Raw genomic sequence first — 18,280 nt, 5'->3', positions numbered from 1 at the left:
AGCATCCCTAAGGAAGTCCTTACGAGCCAAAGGGCACCTTTCACCTCGGAAGAAATTCAGGGAAATGGCCAAGTTACTTAAAATAAAGCACCTGAAGACCGCGGTGTATCATCCTCAAACTGATGGTCTAGTGGAGAGGTTTAATTAGACTCTAAAACAAATGCTTCACAAGGTGGTCATCGAGGAAAGAAGGAACTGGGATCAGCTCCTCCCCCTTGTCCTTTTTGCATATCAGTAAGTCCCACAAGCCTCTATGGCAGGGGTGTCGAACTCCGGTCCTGGAGCGCCGCAATGGTTGCAGGTTTTCATTCTAACCACCTTCTTAATTAGCGACCTGTTTTGCTGCTAATTAACTTTTGCCTTAGTTTTAATTAACTCGACACAGACTCTTTAGTTCTTTCTTTTTCCTTAATTATCAGCCAAACAACAATGTGACACAAAATGAACAAACAGGTGACCAACTAAGCACATTATCTGAACATAAAGAAAGGTGATGGTCTTGGTAAGGTTGATCTCTCAGGTCAGTAATCAGAAACAGAAAATCAACAGTTTGGGAAATGTCTGCTGTGGTAGAATGAGAACAGCAGCAAGCCATGGAATTAAATAACAGGTTTAATTGAAAGCCAGAATTGGCTTCTCATTAAGGAACTAGTTGGAGTGAAATTGGTTGGAGTTTGAAACCCCAATTTAGCTGGTCATCTGTTGGCTCATTTCACTTCTCATTTCATTTTGGCTGCCATTTAATGAAGAAAAGAATCAATTGAGAGGGATGAATCCTTAAAAACAGGGCTAATAAAATGAAGGGAAAAGGAGATTATTAGCAGTGAAAACTGGTCAACTCTTAGAATGAAAACCTGCAGCCACTGCGGCCCTCCAGGCCTGGAGTTTGACACCCTTGCTCTATGGGGTTCTCACCTTTTGAATTATTGTCTGGACGACAACTGGGGCATATTGGATTTTTTAAAAGAAGGAAGGGAAGAAGAGGTTCTTCCCTCTACAAACATAATAGATTATATCACACAATTACGTGATAGATTTGGGAAAATCTGTCCACTACTTAAAAGTCATATGGAAGAGGTGCAAGCAGCACAGGCCCGATATTACGACTGAGGCACAACTCTCTGGGAATTCCACCTGGGAGATTGGGTCATGGTCATTGTTCAAACCTCCCATTCTAAGTTACTAACCTACTGGCAAGGTCCATATAAAGTTAAGGAGAAGAAAGGATTTGTCGACTATTTGGTGAAACAACCCAATCGTCGGCCGAGCAAGCAGGTATATCATGTAAATCTAATGAAACTGTGGAAGGATAGGGATCCCGATCCCTCCTCTGGTCAGTTCCGCTTACTCTTTGCTCACAAGAATAATCTTAACTTTGGTGCAGATTTAAATTCTAAACAGAGGAGTGAGTTGGAGTGAGCTGTCCCGGAGGTAATTTGTGAAACACCCGGAAGGACCTCTCTGATTGTGCACAATATTGTGAAAGAACCTGGGGTGATAGTTTGAGAATGCCCATATCGCCTTCCCGAGGCAAAAAGAGCTGAAGTGGAACTTGAGATCAAGCGCATGCTGGAACTAGGAGTACTAGGGGAAAGTCATTGTCCCATCATCTTGGTCAGTAAGCCTGAAGGAAGTTGAAAGGTTTTGCAATGACTTCCATAGACTTAATCAAGTCTCCCTGTTTTCCACGGGTGGACGACCTTCTTGAGAAGCTAGGTCAGGCTAAATATTTGACCACTCCTGACATGGGTACTGACAGGTTCCTTTAACATTCTTCACAAAGGTTAAGACTGTGTTTACCACCCCTGGTAGACACTGGCTGTATTATGTCCTTCCATTTGGGTTACACAAGGCTCCTGCAACTTTCCAGCGCTCCAGCCTCATAACTCATATAGTGCTGCCTACCTGGATGACGTAGTCATCAATTCCAGCACGTGGGAGGAACACCTACAGCAGGTCCGAGCAGTATTATGTACACTTGGTGAGGCCAGACTTAAGATTCATCCCAAGAAATGCTTCTTTGGATTGAATGAAGCCAAGTATTTTGGCTATCTGGTGGGTCGGGGTACCGTGAAGCCACAGTGCTCCAAAGTAGATGCAAATTGAAATGGCCCCGTACGCGAACCAAGTGGCAGGTCCAAGCTTTTCTTGGTATTACCGCCGGTTTGTACACTGATTCTCAGAGAGAGTGGCGCCCTTGACTGATTGGATGAAAAAGAGGGCCCTGAACAATATGGTATGGACTGAAAAGACAGATGCTGCATTTAGTGACTTGAAATAGGACCTTATGTCAGCATCAGTCTTGAAAGCTCCTAACTTTTCTTTACTTTTCATTCTCCAGACGGACGCTTCGGACACAGGCCGACCTCTCGGTCAGGAAAGCCCGATCCGACGGGTCTGGGCTGAGGGGGGTGCCTTGTCATACACATGCGAATGGGAGGCAGCTAAAGGGCCTGAATGAGGGTAATTCCATGTCAGACCAGGGGGTGGTGGAGTGAAATAACTCTTTCACTCACTTCTCTGCAGAACACTTACGGGAAATTTTGCCTGGTCCTGATGACATCACTTCCAGTTCCTGCCCCAGTGATAAGGTCACTTCCGGTCCTGGCCCCAATAACACCTTCTCTAGTTCTGGCACCAATGATGAAGTCACTTCTTCCGCTCTCCTTTAAAGCTGCCATCTTTTTGCCAGCAAATCAGTTCTTTTGTGAACTCTAACCTGTACTACCACTATTCAACCAATTTTGCAGCCAGGAAAACAACATACAGGTGGCTGCCCCATACCTTTTTTTGTGTCTTTTTGTCAAAATAGTGACAATGTAAATATGAACTTTTCATATTCTTATCATTTTCAATACTTGTTTTTCTTGTCATCATATAGTACAATGAAGCATAGTAATGATACCATCATCTGACATCATACTGATTCATATAGCAATTTTAACAGATTTAAAAAATAACTTTTGGTTTCAGGAGGTGAGCCCTGGATATTGCCAAACCAAAATAACTCGCTATGAACTTCACTAGACATAGAAACCAAAACATCCCAAAAACCATTCCTGGGCAGAGTTCCAATAGTTAGCAAGGAACAATAATACTACACCCACAACATACAAAAGGAAATTTAGTTTAAGAAATTCATTTGAGAAAAAAAACATTCTCTAACTACTTGGTGGAGCAATGGGTTGTACTACACAACATGAGGCAATCAGACCTGGACTTAACAATCTTCACAAGCTTGAACATATGTTATAATGTCCTTATTCATTTGTGGCCATCAAAAATAACACCAGGGAGACCTGCAAATAAACAGCCATTGTTCCAAAAAATATTTCATTTATAAGTGGAATAGGGACAAAGTCTATACTTTTAGGTATAGAGTCTGGTAGAGGATGTTTTATATTTAATAGTCTAAAAAGAACATTAGAAGCATTTTGACAAGAACAAGCCATTCACCTCAACAAAACCCAATAATCCTATCCAGTCCACCTAATTTCTCACAAATAATATCAAGCTGAGTTTTGAAGGTCTCTAAAGTCCTATTCTCCACTACACTACTTGATAATTTGTTGACTGTGCCCATAGTTCTCTGTGTGAAGAAAAACTTTCTAACGTCTGTGTGAAATTTACCCTTGACAAGTTTCCATGTGTGTTTCCATATTGTTGCTGAATTAATTTTAACCCCTTATGCACTAAAAGGTTTTTGGCTTTATTGCGTCTAAATTACATACCCAAAAATAATCTGCTATCACTGTGTTTATGTAATTAAAATGCTGCAAATGACTGAAGAGCAGTGAGTACAACACTTTACATTTTTAAAATAAATTATTTATATGATTAAAAGCCCGTGTTTCAACCAAGATCAACTAAATAAAACATAAAAAATGTTGGGGCTCCAGGGATTTCTTTCAAAAAAACATACACAACCAATACATTTTATAATGCTGAACCCTAGAATTAATTTTCTTTTGTCCTCCAATCTGTTATCCAACATAGAACTAAGTTTAGATTTCATATCTCATTGTCACAAGGACGAAAAAGAGACATTGGAAAGGTTTGGGGCAGCCACCCGTATAATATTTCCCAGCTGCAAAATCTATCAAAAAGAACAGACATGTTCACACGACTGAGTCCAAAATAGAACTGCCTTGCTGTTTTAAAATGGCTGCCTTTAAATGTAAGCAGAGGAATTTCTAGAAGGTTGATTCTGTTCATTTGAACATAGTTTTTTTCCAGAGAGATACGTTACATCACTCATCCAAGTGACTTCCTCAGTCTCAGTTGACTGTAGGTTTCTCCAACCTTATAAACAGTACCTTGGCCAAAGGGTCAAGTACCTTGGCCTAAGGGTACATCTTTCACCATCTTACAATGCTTTGATTGCAGCCATTCCTCAACTCTCTGGGAATGGCTCATATCATTGATCACACGGCCCATTGTTAGTCAATGGTGCTAGTTTCAGTCATTATGCAAAGGTACTGTTTATAAGGTTGGAGAAACCTGCAGTCAACTGAGACTGAGGAAGTCACTTGAATGAGTGATATAACGTATCTCCCTGGAAAAAAGCTATGTCCAGATGAACTGAATCAACTTTCTAGAATTTCCTTACCTGGATTATTGAGCATACATCAAGACATTTTGACTCACTTTGGCAAGAACTGCCTAAAGCTTGTACGTGAGTAAGATGGCAGACTACAGGAACCACCTGAGATTCAGCCTCAGATGTAGACGGAGCGGAATTACACCTAAAAGTCTACAGATGAAATTGTCAGTGAAGGGTCTCCGAGCTTCAAAAATCCTACAGAAGGCACAGAGCCAGCTGCTAAAAGAACAGGTGAGACAAACTAACTTTACTATTGATGTTTTGAAATCTAAAGAGGAGCAGAGCTGACAAAGGCTTTCTTCACTTTTAGATGAGAAAACGCTTCAACTGGTGATTGAATTCACTGAGAAGGCTTGTCTAGCACAGCACGAAAAGTCTAAGACCAGGCAGCAGAGGACGTTTGATCTACTTGTGGTGTGCCAGAAACATCAGCATACGATAGGGAGTGTCCTCTACACCCAACAGAGAGAAGGATGCCAAAACACAAACCGAGGATGTGAACAAGTGGGTGAAGAATCTGTCTGACAGACAACTCACCCAAGCAGAGAAAAACGTCCATGCTAAAGGTTTAAACTTTGCTGTCAAACTGAAACAAATCCCGCTAGTGGAACTGATCACAGCCACAGAGGCAGCAAACAGAAACAACAACATTGCAGATAAGGAAGCGGAGCAACTACAAATAAAGGGTTCGGCATGTCTCAGCAATGCTAAGCCCCCTGCACCCAATATCAGTATCGAGGAGAGGAAGGCTTTCATGGCACTCAGTAAGGACAACAACATCATCATCCTTCCAGCAGACAAGAGGAGGTGCACAGTGTTGCTAAACCAGACGGACAATCATGAGAAAATCTTGCCTCTGCTTAGTTACAAAAACACGTATAAACCTCTAAAACGAGATCCAGGTAGTGGTTACAGGAAAAAGGTGATAGATTGTCTCAAGCAGTTAGTGCATGACAACGCTTTTGACCGAACCTCATACCACAGATTATACCCAGGGGAAGCTACACCTAGCCTGTATGGTTTATCGAAGATACATAAACAGGATGCACTGTTAAGACCCATTGTCTGTATGATCAATTTGGTTACATATAACATCTCAAAGTTCCTCGCCACTGTCCTCAACCCGTTGGTAGGCAGCTCATATTCAGAACACTTTGGATTTTGTGGAGAAGGTGAGAGATGTCATTATGGTGGCAGATGAAACTATGGTCTCATATGATGTCACATCTCTATTCACTTGCATTCCAGTTACAGAAGCAGTGGAGGTGGTCCGTAAGAGATTACAAGATGACCCCACACTCAGTAAAAGGACCACTCTCAGCACTAACCAAGTGTGTCTGTTCCTAGAACTGTGTCTTCGATCCACATATTTCATATACAGTACAAAGGCCAGTACTACAGGCAGAAACATGGGTGCATCATGGGTTCCCCAGTTTCACCTATTGTGGCCAATCTGTACATGGAAGAAGTGGAAAAGAGGGTGCCATTGTCCTATCCTGGAACACCACTGAGCCATTTGTTCAGGTATGTGGACGACACCTGGATGAAAATCAAATCTCAGGAGGTACCACAATTCACTGACCACATCAACTCAGTGAAGAAACACATCCAGTTCACCAGGGAGGACATGAAACGTGACAGGCTAGCTTTCTTAGATTGTGAAATTTCCATCAGCAATGGGGGACATTTGAAAGTTGATGTGTACCATAAACCAACGCATACAGATCAGTATTTAAGGTTTGACTCTCACCATCCACTAGAGCACAAAATAGGTGTCATCAGGACTCTACAACACAGAGCAAACACCTTACCCACAGACACAGCGGCCGGGGAAGCAGAAGAACATCATATCTAAAATGCCCTGAGTAAATGTGATTATCCCAGCTGGACTTTTGTCAAAGCAGGGAAGACACCTAAAGAATGCTCTAAGCAATCCAGGAGAGAGGAAGGACAACAGCCGCCTAAGTGAAAACCTTTGGTGATCCCTTATGTGTCAGGAGTGTTGGAACAGCTGAGATGCATTTTTTCAAAACACCAGGTCTCGGTGGCTTTCAAACCTCAAAACATGCTACAGCAAAAATTGATCCACCCCAAGGAACGGGTGCCTCGGCACAGACAGAGTAATATAGTCTACGCAGTTAAGTGCCAAGAGGATTGCCGTGAACTATATATCGGGGAAACCAAACAATCACTGGCGAAGTGGATGGCACAACACAGAAGAACTACCTCGTCAGGCCAGGACTCCACAGTCTATTTACATCTACAGGACAATGGTCACTCTTTCAGTGATGAAGCTGGACAGGGAGGAACACTGGTTTGAGCGAGGAGTCAAGGAGGCCATTTACGTGAAAAAGGAACGACCATCTCTGAACCAAGGAGGGGGCCTAAGGGTATATCTTTCACCATCTTACAATGCTGTGATTGCAGCCATTCCCCAACTCACTGTGAATGGTACTCATGGCCATTGATCAATGGACAATTTGCATATCATTGATCACACAGCCCATTGTTAGTCAATGGTGCTAGTTTCGGTCATTATGCAAAGGTACTGTTTATAAGGTTGGAGAAACCTGCAGTCAACTGAGACGGAGGAAGTCACCTGGATGAGTGATGTAATGTATCTCCCTGGAAAAAAAGGAAGGAAGGAAGTGATGTCATCAGGGTTGGAACTGGCAGTGATGTCATTGGTTGCCCCTGAACCGAGCGGGACTTCCCAAGAATGGTCTGCAAGGAATTGAGAAAGAGAATCAGTGCACTTCGCTGCCCCCTGGTCAAGCGTGGAATGACTTTTATTCAAGTGTAACGGCCGACCCCTTATCCAGCTGGCAGCTACACTTCCAAGACCTGTGGCCTGGATAAATTACTGAGATGAATCTTGTATATCAAGCCGTACCTCTAACAAATAAAATTTTCCCCACAATCGACGGTTTACACAAGCACGCAAAAGCAGGTATGTCAGATAAGTGAATATATTAAATGGAACACAACAAAACACTACTGCACATTCCCCATGTAGAAAAAATATATATGCATATCCCTCCACCAAAGCAACAACGTGACAACACCATATATTTATACACAATAACAAACCCTCCTTTGTCCCAGTAACATGTAACGAACACAAGACACGAATAACAATGAATGAATACGGAAAATGCCAATGATAGTGAACTTGAGTCCGAGTATACAACTGTCCTGAATGCAGATGACTGGTCAACAGATAAGTGATGCGTTTGATTTTCCCGGAAAAAATGGAGCAACCTCACCGTGAATCCTCGGCGTATGGTGGATGATGTAGTCCAACCCCGGGGTCTCTGGTGATGATTGATTTGCAGTAAGTCCGGCAGAATGAAAAAACAAACTGGTTACAAAAGCGTGATGTGGAAAACAGCAGGTAAAGTTGGTTCACTGTCATGAAAATGTAATCTCCATCTTTCTCCGCTCTCCTCCCTGTTCTCTCCTGATTGTTTATATAGTACTGAGCCAGATGTAATTGATTGATTATAAACAGGTGCTTTCCATTTTGGGGCTGTGGTCTCCCTCCATCATCCGTCTCCCCTGAATTTACGGGGACGACATTCACTGACGCACATATTAAACAGCAAACAGGACGATGGAAACAAAGCACACTATTACTATGTAGCCCCGCTTCACAAGCCCTTTAGTTGTCCCCTAAACGTGCGTGTGTGACACCATACAATGCAAAGTTATACTGTTTGGCACAAGGTGTCCCCCTTTTTGGAAACATTTAATCTCTTGCACCTAAACAATCTCTCAAAACAGTTGCAGTTACAGAAATAATATATATATATATATATATATATATATATATATATATATATATATATATATATATATATATATATATATATATACATACACACACACATTACATATCACTTTGAACCAAGAAGTAAAAAATTTGTAAACATGTACGTAAATTACTTAATCATCTAAACCTTTACATTTAAAACTACTTTTCATGCCAGCCCGTGAAAACATTTCTCTTTAATGCTAGACAGTGAAAAACATTACATTCTGCACACTAAACTGGGGTGTTTGTGCTGAAAATTCACACATCTTCTCCTTCCTTCTGTTGCAGCTGTCCCACAAAAGTTCAAAGCATTTTTATTTTTCTTGTGTTTGTTGTTTCTTCAATTACACTTCATGTCAAGAATAAAGTACGTACATACATACAGCGTTCTTCTCTATCTTCCCAAATGCAACCGTGGCACAAGAATTTCACCATGTGCTTGCAGTATATGTGACAATAAAGGTCATAATATAATATAATATAATATAATATAATATAATATAATATAATATAATATAATATAATATAATATAATATAATATATGGCGGCACGGTGGCGCTGCTGCCTAGCAGTAAGGAGACCTGGATTCGCTTCCAGGGTCCTCCCTGTGTGGAGTTTGCATGTTCTCCCTGTGTCTGCGTGGGTTTCTTCCCACAGTCCAGAGACATGCAGGTTAGGTGCATTGCCGATCCTAAATTGTCCCTAGTATGTGCTTGGTGTGTGGGTGTGTATATGTGTGCCCTATGGTGGGCTAGTGCCCTGCCCAGGGATTTGTTCCTGCCTTGTGCCCTGTGTTGGCTGGGACTGGCTCCAGCAGACCTGTGACCCTGTGTTAGGATAATAGTGGGTTGGATAATGGATGGATGGATATTATAATATATAAATGCAAAGAATTATTATTATTATTATTATTATTATTATTATTATTATTATTATTATTATTATTATATACAGTAAACCTGAGGGAAAACTGTAAAAAATGGCCAAAACACAAAAAGAAAGTTGGTTGAGATGTCAAAAGAACTAAATACCAAAATCATTACACAAAACCAAAAAGGAAGCTGAAAAAACAAAATGTAGGGTCTATGTCAATGTAAAATATTGAAGATAGCTTAAGAAAGAACAGGGTACTAAGTTTTCTTATTACTAGGATACCAAACAGCACTGTTATCTTTCAGAGGGAGGCTCAATTAATTAGCACATGACATAGGTCACAGGACTAGCAATCAGCTTAGCAACTGGGAAATCAAGTTCTTCTTGCCCCTACTATCCAAATCACAAACAAATAATGGTATTTTGTCTAACCAAGGAACAAGCCAAGCAAAAGTGCAATAACCTTTAAATTTCTGACACTTTTCCAAAGTAACTTCATGTTTTTGTGAAACTTTCATATTAGTAGCATGTGCTTTAGTTATGGGGATTTATTTCTGTTGTGGAGAAGAACAGCTTTCAAGCAGACATTTGAGGAGAAAGTGAACAAGCTCTATTTATTCAGGTTCAATTCATGGCAAAAATATATATATAGTATATTTACTTAATATTTGAATTCAGCTTTTAAAGGCATGCTTGGAACTCCTATCTCAATCCTTTTGAACACAATTGTTGTTGACCAGCGTAATCTGTAAAATCATGAAAATGCCTTTTTATAGTTAGTTAGATCTGCAGCTCTGAAGTTATGTACAGACGTATAACAGACTGGTCATTAGCATACCTGGCTATGATAATCTCCAAAAGCTTCTCCCACATACTACACTCCATGAGATGCTCAGAATGACACAGACAGTTTAAAGTTTTCAGTTTGATGGTCTTATTTCTTTATTGTCTTAATTGTTTGAAACATCCTTCCATTTTCCAAACCCAATTATTCCGAGCAGGGTTGCACGGAAGCTGGAGCCTATCCCAAGAAGTGGAAATCACACAAAAATAAACACCAGGGTCAGTTTACACACAAAAATGTACCTAACCTATATGTCCTTGAACTGTGAGAGAAAACCAGAGCACCTGGATTAAACCCATGAGTACTGTACATGGGAAGAATATACAAATTAGAAGTAGGAAGCACTCAGGACACAAACCATTGTATCCTTGTTCTGAGGCAGCAGTGCTACGACTCTGTTACTGTACTGTCCTATATTGGAACCATAAAGAACAATATAATCTATACACTAAGCATACAGAATAAGATTTGAATATTGGATGAATGGTTTTCCAGCAAGTTATACTGATAAATTAAAAAAGTTCATTCAGCAGCAGCCAAATTTGCATGAAAACCAGCATGGCCAGATATGCAAATGATTAGGTTTGCATGTCCGTTAAACTTAACAAGTGCCACTAGATTGTGGTATGTTTGAGATCTTAATATGCTGTCTTCAGATTTTTGGAAGCCTTTATAGATCTCCAGTTAACAATGTCTTGTGGAATGTGGAACACAAATTTACAGCACTTAATGTACCATCAGCTGTTGAGTTATTGTAATAGCAGTGTAAATAACTGTGCTCAGATTGCAATGTGATATGTGAATGTTTCCTAGCATAAGTTTATTCATATCTGTTAAATACATAATAAATAGTTAATTATGCTGTTTGTAAATCAAAATATCTACAACAGGATCTGAGTTTTAAAGTTCTTTATAATGAAATTGCTTATACATAAAAAAGCACATAACATATAATGCATTTTGTAAGTTTTGCAAGCATTTTTTAACATTATGGAATTATCTAAGCAATTATTTTTTATAACTCATCATTGTGAAAGCTCATGTGCGATCTTGACTACAACAGAGGATATTCATTTCAAATAAATTGTATTTGCCAAGGACTAAAAAATATAACTAGTATATACTTAAAGGATAGGAAAGAAGCAATTGGTTTAATTAACCCCAGTTCTTGCTGATCCGCATTAAGAGGAGAATCAAGATTGTGAAACACCATGAGTCCAGCAATGCCAGCAATGTAGGCAGGCAGTTGTGATAGGATTTAGTGTGGTTTGTTTTTGTTGCAAACATTAAGTATACTAATATATGTTGGGCAAAGGAGTTGAATACCACAGGCTTCCCTGATTCAGCTTCAAATGGCAGCAATAAAACCAACCATCAAAAAATTAGCAGGATTCTGGTGCATGGCATAAGGATAGAAGAGTTACGAAATGGTTCTGAGAACATGACACAGAACTAAGATTTCCAAGTTTGGGACACATCGAGGTTGCATTGTGCAGTACATCAGAAGCTATGTTGAGTCTATGCTGTAAAAAATTCAAGCTGTTCTGAGGGCAAATGGGAAACCAACTTTCTATAAGGTGGGCATATCTAATAATGTACCCACTCAGAAGGAAAAGCAATATATTGTCTAAGTCCTTCTTTCCATCATTTATCCAGGTCCTCACATTCAAAATATAAAAATAGAGCCTTTCTAATAACATTCGGTAGTGTCAAAGAGAGGATGTACAGCATTGTTCATAAAGGCTATTAGTTGTCCCTTTATTCTCTTCTCCGCTACTTCCAGCAACTGGTCGACAGTGCATCTCATAACCAAACCTGCCTTCCTATTCAGTTTGTTGATTTGGTGGGTCTCTCTTCAAATGACGTTACCAGCCTAGCACAACACAGTGTAAACAACTGCACTGGCCATGTTCAGTGATTTATCTGCCCGAGTTTAAACATAAAATCTAATGGTCAAACTCACTTCATTACTTTTTAATGTAACCTCACTTGACTTCAGCACACTTCATCCACTTTATCTCCATTTAATCCCTTCGGAATGGAAGGATTCATCTTGTTCATTCAGCCAACCCGTTACTGAACCCTAGCAGTAATTATCATTGGAAAATTGCTGTCCAACTAGGAATTTCTTCAGGTTTTGAAAAAGAAAATAATCTCTCATGGCCACGTTGCACTGAACAGTGGGAGATTAATCTCTATGAAGCCATGTTCCCTAATAGCAGCCTTCGAATTTTGGGACTTGTGGGAAGGTGCATTGTCGTTAAGTTGCACCATGCCTGCTGGCAGTTTCCCTTAACATTTCTGTTTGATGGCCTCATATAGTGACATAATCGTGGAAGTGTAGGTTTCTCCAGTGATGGGTGGCTTGTAAGGCATTAATTCAAAGAGTAGAAAAACCTTTTTACCTCAGAAACCTGTTGCCATGGCTTTTCTGGCCAACTGCTGCATACAACATTTCTTGGGAGTTGGGGTCCCCTTGTGCTTCCATTGCATGGACTCTTTGGTTTCGGCATCATGGTGGTACACACAAGTTTAATCCCCAGTAACAATCCATGAAAAATTATCAGCAGGATTTTCTCTAAAGGAGTCCAAGTTCTCGTGACTGAATTGCTGCTGACATGCTCTCAGCTCTACTGTCAGCATTCAGGAAACACATTGGGAACTGACATTTCACATCATTAAATGTGTATGAATGACTGTGGAAACTGCCAGCTAAAATGCAAAGTTCATAGTCTATAATGTTGACCTTAACACAGCAATCTTTTGTAATCATGGCCTCCATTTTTTTGGCACATTTCCTGTAAAGATGCCTCAATAGGATGCCCCATGTGAGGTCATCATCCATTAACTCCCATTCCATTTACAATAGCAGGCCAAAAATCATCACCAGCAACAGTATTCAACCTCTCATAGATTTTCTTTGGCTTCTTCCCTTCCTATGTAAGGAATTTAATGATGGAACAATGTTCCCAATGAGTAAATTTGTTTGTAAACACATGTAGTGTGGAAATACTTTGTAAAAGGAAAAAAAGGAAGCTCCACAAAAACAAAGTTTTGGGGACCGTCCCCTTATATTGTCTAACGGACAAAAATAAAGCAAAGAAAATGGTTGCAGTGATCAAAAGTACTTGTAACTCGTAACAATTGACAGTTTACATGAAACAAAATGGCATTTATATACAAAGTGGAGGACAGGCAGTGGTTGGCAGGAGATGACGTTGAAAACAGGAGACAGAAGCGACGTCATTTTTAATGAAACCGGAAGTGATGCCATCAGTGGTGGCCGGAAGTAATGTCATAAATGGCACCGGAAGTGACATCTTGGTGGCCATTTTGGAACCCAGAAATAGAAGGACTTATTTTTCCTCGGTTTTCCTGTTGGGAGAGTAAGAGATTCAGGTAAGTACCACGTGACAACCCTTTGTCTTGCGATGTTTCACTCACCTTTAGGCTTTTTGACTGCCTCCTAAAAGCATGTGTGTGACATGACACCCCCCTCCCCCAGCCCAGACCCATCGGGTCGGGTGAACTGCACTGAGAGGTCGTGAGCACAGGAGAAAGCATCCGCATTAGCCTGCAAAGAACCTTTACAATAAGCAACACTAAAACAATAAGGTTGAAGGTCCAAAAACCAGCTAGTGACGTGGGGATTAGACTCCTGGTGAAGGGACATCCACTGTAGGGCAGCATGGTCTGTCACCATTATAAATTCCCGCCCCAATAGGTAGTACCTTAATAGTACCTTAGTAGCCCATTTGATCGCCAAGGCTTCTCACATTACCACGGCATGCCTGGTCTCCTGGTTCAGCAGTTTCCGGCTTAGGTACATAATGGGGTATTCAGCACCATCGATGCATTGGCTCAACATGGCACCTAATCCTGTGTCCAATGCATCGGTCTGAGGTATGAAAGGAAAAGAAAAATCAGGAGATTTCAAAACAGGTGCTGATGTAAGGGCCAATTTTAAGTCACTGAATGCATTATCAGCCTTATCATCCCATACCACTTTTAAGGGTGCTCGTTTCTTTGTTAGAATAGATAAGGGTGAAGTAATTTCAGAGAAATGAGGTACAAAATGGCAATAGTAGCCCGCTAAACCCAGAAATGCTCGAACTTGCCTCTTAGTCACCAGACGGGGCCAGTTTATGATGGCATCAATTTTGGAGCATTGTGGTTTAACAGTGCCCCCACCCACCAGATAGCCCAAATATTTGGCTTCCTTTAATCCAAAGAAACATTTCTTAGGATTAATGCGAAGTCCGGCATGTGCTAGTGTGGAGAGCACAGTTTTGATCTGCCATACATGTTCCTCCCATGTGCCAGAATAAATGACAACGTCATCTAGATAGGTGGCACTAAATGAATTTTGGGGCCATAGCAGTGTATCTACCAGACGTTGGAAGGTTGCTGGTGCCCTGTGCAAGCCACAAGGGAGAACAGCTAATGTCCGCTTGGAGTACTAAAAGCATTTTTTTCTTTAGCAGAGGCCGTTAAAGGAATTTGCCAATACCCTTTAGTCATATCTTGTATAGTTAGGAATTGAGCGTTACCAAGCCGATCAAGTAGATCATCCACTCGCAGCATGGGATATGGATCAAATTTAGAGACCTGATTAAGTTGTTGGAAGTCATTGCAAAACCTCCACGACCCATACGAAGTATGCAGCTAAAGTAATTGGGGCTGATGTAGATGATTTGACTAGTGTGTGTCAGAGGGCAATGCTAAAGAAACTGGAAATCATCTCAACTGATGACAGACATCCATTACATGTAGAACTAAACTTCAGTAAATCAGGAAGGATAGTTGCTTTGAAAACCCACACAAATCGCTCCAGAAACTCCTTTCTTCCTAGTGTCATACGACTTTTCAATAAGAAATATCGGAGATAATGTTTAAGGTTTTGATATATATCCTGTTACCTTTTTTTTTTTTTGGTATAAATATGTTTTATCTAACTGCCTTACCTTAACCTTTCTTATTTCTATTTGTCTGTTTTATTTCATTCTGTCTGTTACCTGTTATTAGATGCAACTGAGAAGGCAAATTTCATGTTTTCCTGTGTAAACATGACTAAATAAAGAAACCTAACCTAACCTAACCTAACCCATCCGGCTTAGGAACTAAGATAATTGGACTAGACCAGGGGCTATAACTTTCTTCAATAACCCCTAATTCTAGCATTCACCTAATTTCCAACTCTACTTCCGCCTTCTTTGCCTCCAGGAGCCTATAGGGTCTTTCTCTGACAATTACCCCCGGGTCAGTGATGATGTCATGTTCAATCAGTGCAGTCCATTCAAGTAACTCGTTCACTACTTCAGGTATTGACAGGATAGCCATCTCTAGGTCCTGTTTTTGTTCCTGGGTTAAATCAGGTCCGAAATTAAGACGAGACTTTAACATGAAAAGGGAGCGAGGCTGGCCGGATCAATTTCCCTGTCCTTCCACAGCTTCAGTAAATTAATATGATATACTTGCTCACTCGGTTGATGATTTGGTTGTTTTACCAAATAATCAACAAGTCCTTTTCTTTCCTTAATTTCATAAGGGCCTTGCCAATGTGCCATTAATTTGGAATTGGAGCTAGGAATGAGCACATTACACGATCACCTGGAACAAATTCCCAAACTGTGGTGTTCCTATTGTAATAACGAGACTGCGCTGCTTGAGCCTTTTCTAAATTTTCTTTTAGTATTGGTCAAATTTTTTCCAATATTTTGCGTAACTGAGCGATATATTCAAGTATATTTGAGGTAGGAAGGACCTCCTCTTCCCAACCTTCTTTTAACATATCCAATAGGCCTCAAGGTTGTCTTCCATACAGTAATTCAAATGGAGAAAAACCTGTAGAGGCCTGTGGGACTTCCCGATAGGCAAACAATACGAGGGGAAGTAACTGATCCCAGTTTCTCCCATCCTCGTTAACTACTTTTTGTAACATCTGTTTTAACGTTTGAATAAATCATTCTACCAACCTGTCTGTCTGTGGATGATAGACCGATATTTTCAGATGTTTTATCTTGAGTAATTTAGTCACCTCCCTGAACATCTCCGAAGTGAAGGGAGTCCCTTGATCCGTAAGAACCTCTTTGGAGATCCCTACACAAGCAAATATCCCTACTAATTCCCGTGCAATGTTTTTAGAAGTAGCTGAGCGCAGGGGAACAGCTTCTGGAAATCGAGTGGCATAATCTACTAGAACTAAAATATATTTATAGCCTCACAACAAGGGTTCTAATGGTTATATTGAGGTCGATACCAACTCGTTCAAAGGGTACTGTATATCTATAAGGGGAAGAGGGACAAGAGGTGCACGGTCCCTCCTAGGAATCTGACGAAGTTGGCATTCGGGACAAGAAGCGCAAAATCATCGGACCTCCTCATTTATCCCTGGCCAATAAAATCGGAGCTTAATCCTCTCCAGTGTTTTTTCAGAGCCTAAATGGGCTCCCAGAAGGTGGGCATACAGTAGTTCACATACTTGTCGCCAATAAGTACGTGGTACTAGGAGCAATGTCCTCACACCACCCCCGTTCTCTGCCACTCAAAACAAGAGTTTGTTTTGTATTACAAAGAAAGGCATCAGTGGCATGGGATCTAGGGACGTATGACACTCTGTTGACACTATTGCATTCCTTGCAAACTTTAAGGAATCATTGTTCCATTGTTCTCTTTTAAAGGAGGATGGGGTAAGTAAAAATTGGGCCAATAAATTATGAATAGGGTCTCTGGTGACCTCAATGGGAGGAGCTTCTGCCACCACGTCCTCTACGTTAACTGTACTAGCTCCCGCAGAGGACGATGGTAAATCAACTCCATCGCACTGAGTACCTATATGTGTCCTAGTGACAGTTGTACACAGCATGGAGGCAGTCGGAGTAGACATTATTAAGTCCAAATTTTTCCCAGAAGCAGTTGTACTTGTACCACTGTTAATTTTCTTTCTAGTTAATTTTTTCATTACGTGATCTACTATAACCACACAGTTAGCAGTTTTATAATACCGGATGTCCCCATGAATACACCGGAGGCTAGTTTTTATTCTAAGCCATTGTTGTGGTAAAACAAATCAGGAGGCAACAATGGAAATGTTGCTCCCGGAATCGGACATTGCTCTTACCTTCACGTCATTTACAATAACTGCACCTGTATAAGGAAGAGACAAAGGGTTAATCACAGTGGCACATTACCTTTCTCCCTTAACCAACGAGCAGTCCATCGGCTCATTGGTGCAGGTTGGGGACAGAAGACCAACCTCCCCATACTTGAAACAGCGGAGGAGGCTAAAATGATTGTCCCTTTGACGGATGGATGGACGGCTCGGGAGCTCGTCGAGAGGGCTCAGGAGTTGCCCCACATGCCTGTTGGGTACAGCGAGAGGACCATTCTGATCGCTCTGATTTACAAGCCACCCAGTGATGTTCTGCGACCTTGATCAAGGTGTCCATATTTTCAAAATTTTGTTTTCAGATCTGTTGGGCAATGTTTTCAGGGAGGGCATGAACAAAGGTTTCACACAGCAATAGCTCGGCCAACTTATGGGAGTTATTAATATCGGGCCGTAGCCAACGACACACTTTACTCCACGCCTCGAACGCCTGTGTTTGTAAAGGTGGTTCGGGATCAAATTGCCACTCCCTCCATTCTCTCGCCTGCTGTTCTGGAGAGATGCCATAGCGTTTAAAACACCTCAGTTTTTAAATAGTCTGCGGCCTGCTCCTCAGTTAAATCATAATAGGCCCTCTGCGCTATCTGCTTCAGGTTCCGCTTAGCGGTATGCTCAAAGACCGAAAATTAGGTTTCAATATCATCCCCCTCAGATAAATACATAAGCTGAGTGGGTAATGATCGAGCGGCCTCCGTCTGTATCACGGCTGCAGCATGAGCCTCTGATTTAGCGAGCTGGGCCGCATCTCATCCATCTGTACCTTTAAGGTACGTAGTTTGGCCATGATAGTGGAAAGGACAGTGTTCAGGTCCTGTTCTTCTGTCATTTTGAACAAAAATAATCCTGCCAGCTACGCCAATTGTGGAAATACTTCGTAAAAGAAAACAAAAGAAGCTCCACAAAAACAAAGTTTTGGGGACCATCCCCGTATATTGTCCAACGGACAAAAATAAAGCAAAGAAAATGGTTGCAGTGAT

Source organism: Erpetoichthys calabaricus, chromosome 13 (genome assembly GCF_900747795.2).
Source record: "Erpetoichthys calabaricus chromosome 13, fErpCal1.3, whole genome shotgun sequence".
NCBI classification, from domain to species: domain Eukaryota; kingdom Metazoa; phylum Chordata; class Cladistia; order Polypteriformes; family Polypteridae; genus Erpetoichthys; species Erpetoichthys calabaricus.
This window is presented reverse-complemented; position numbering follows the sequence as displayed.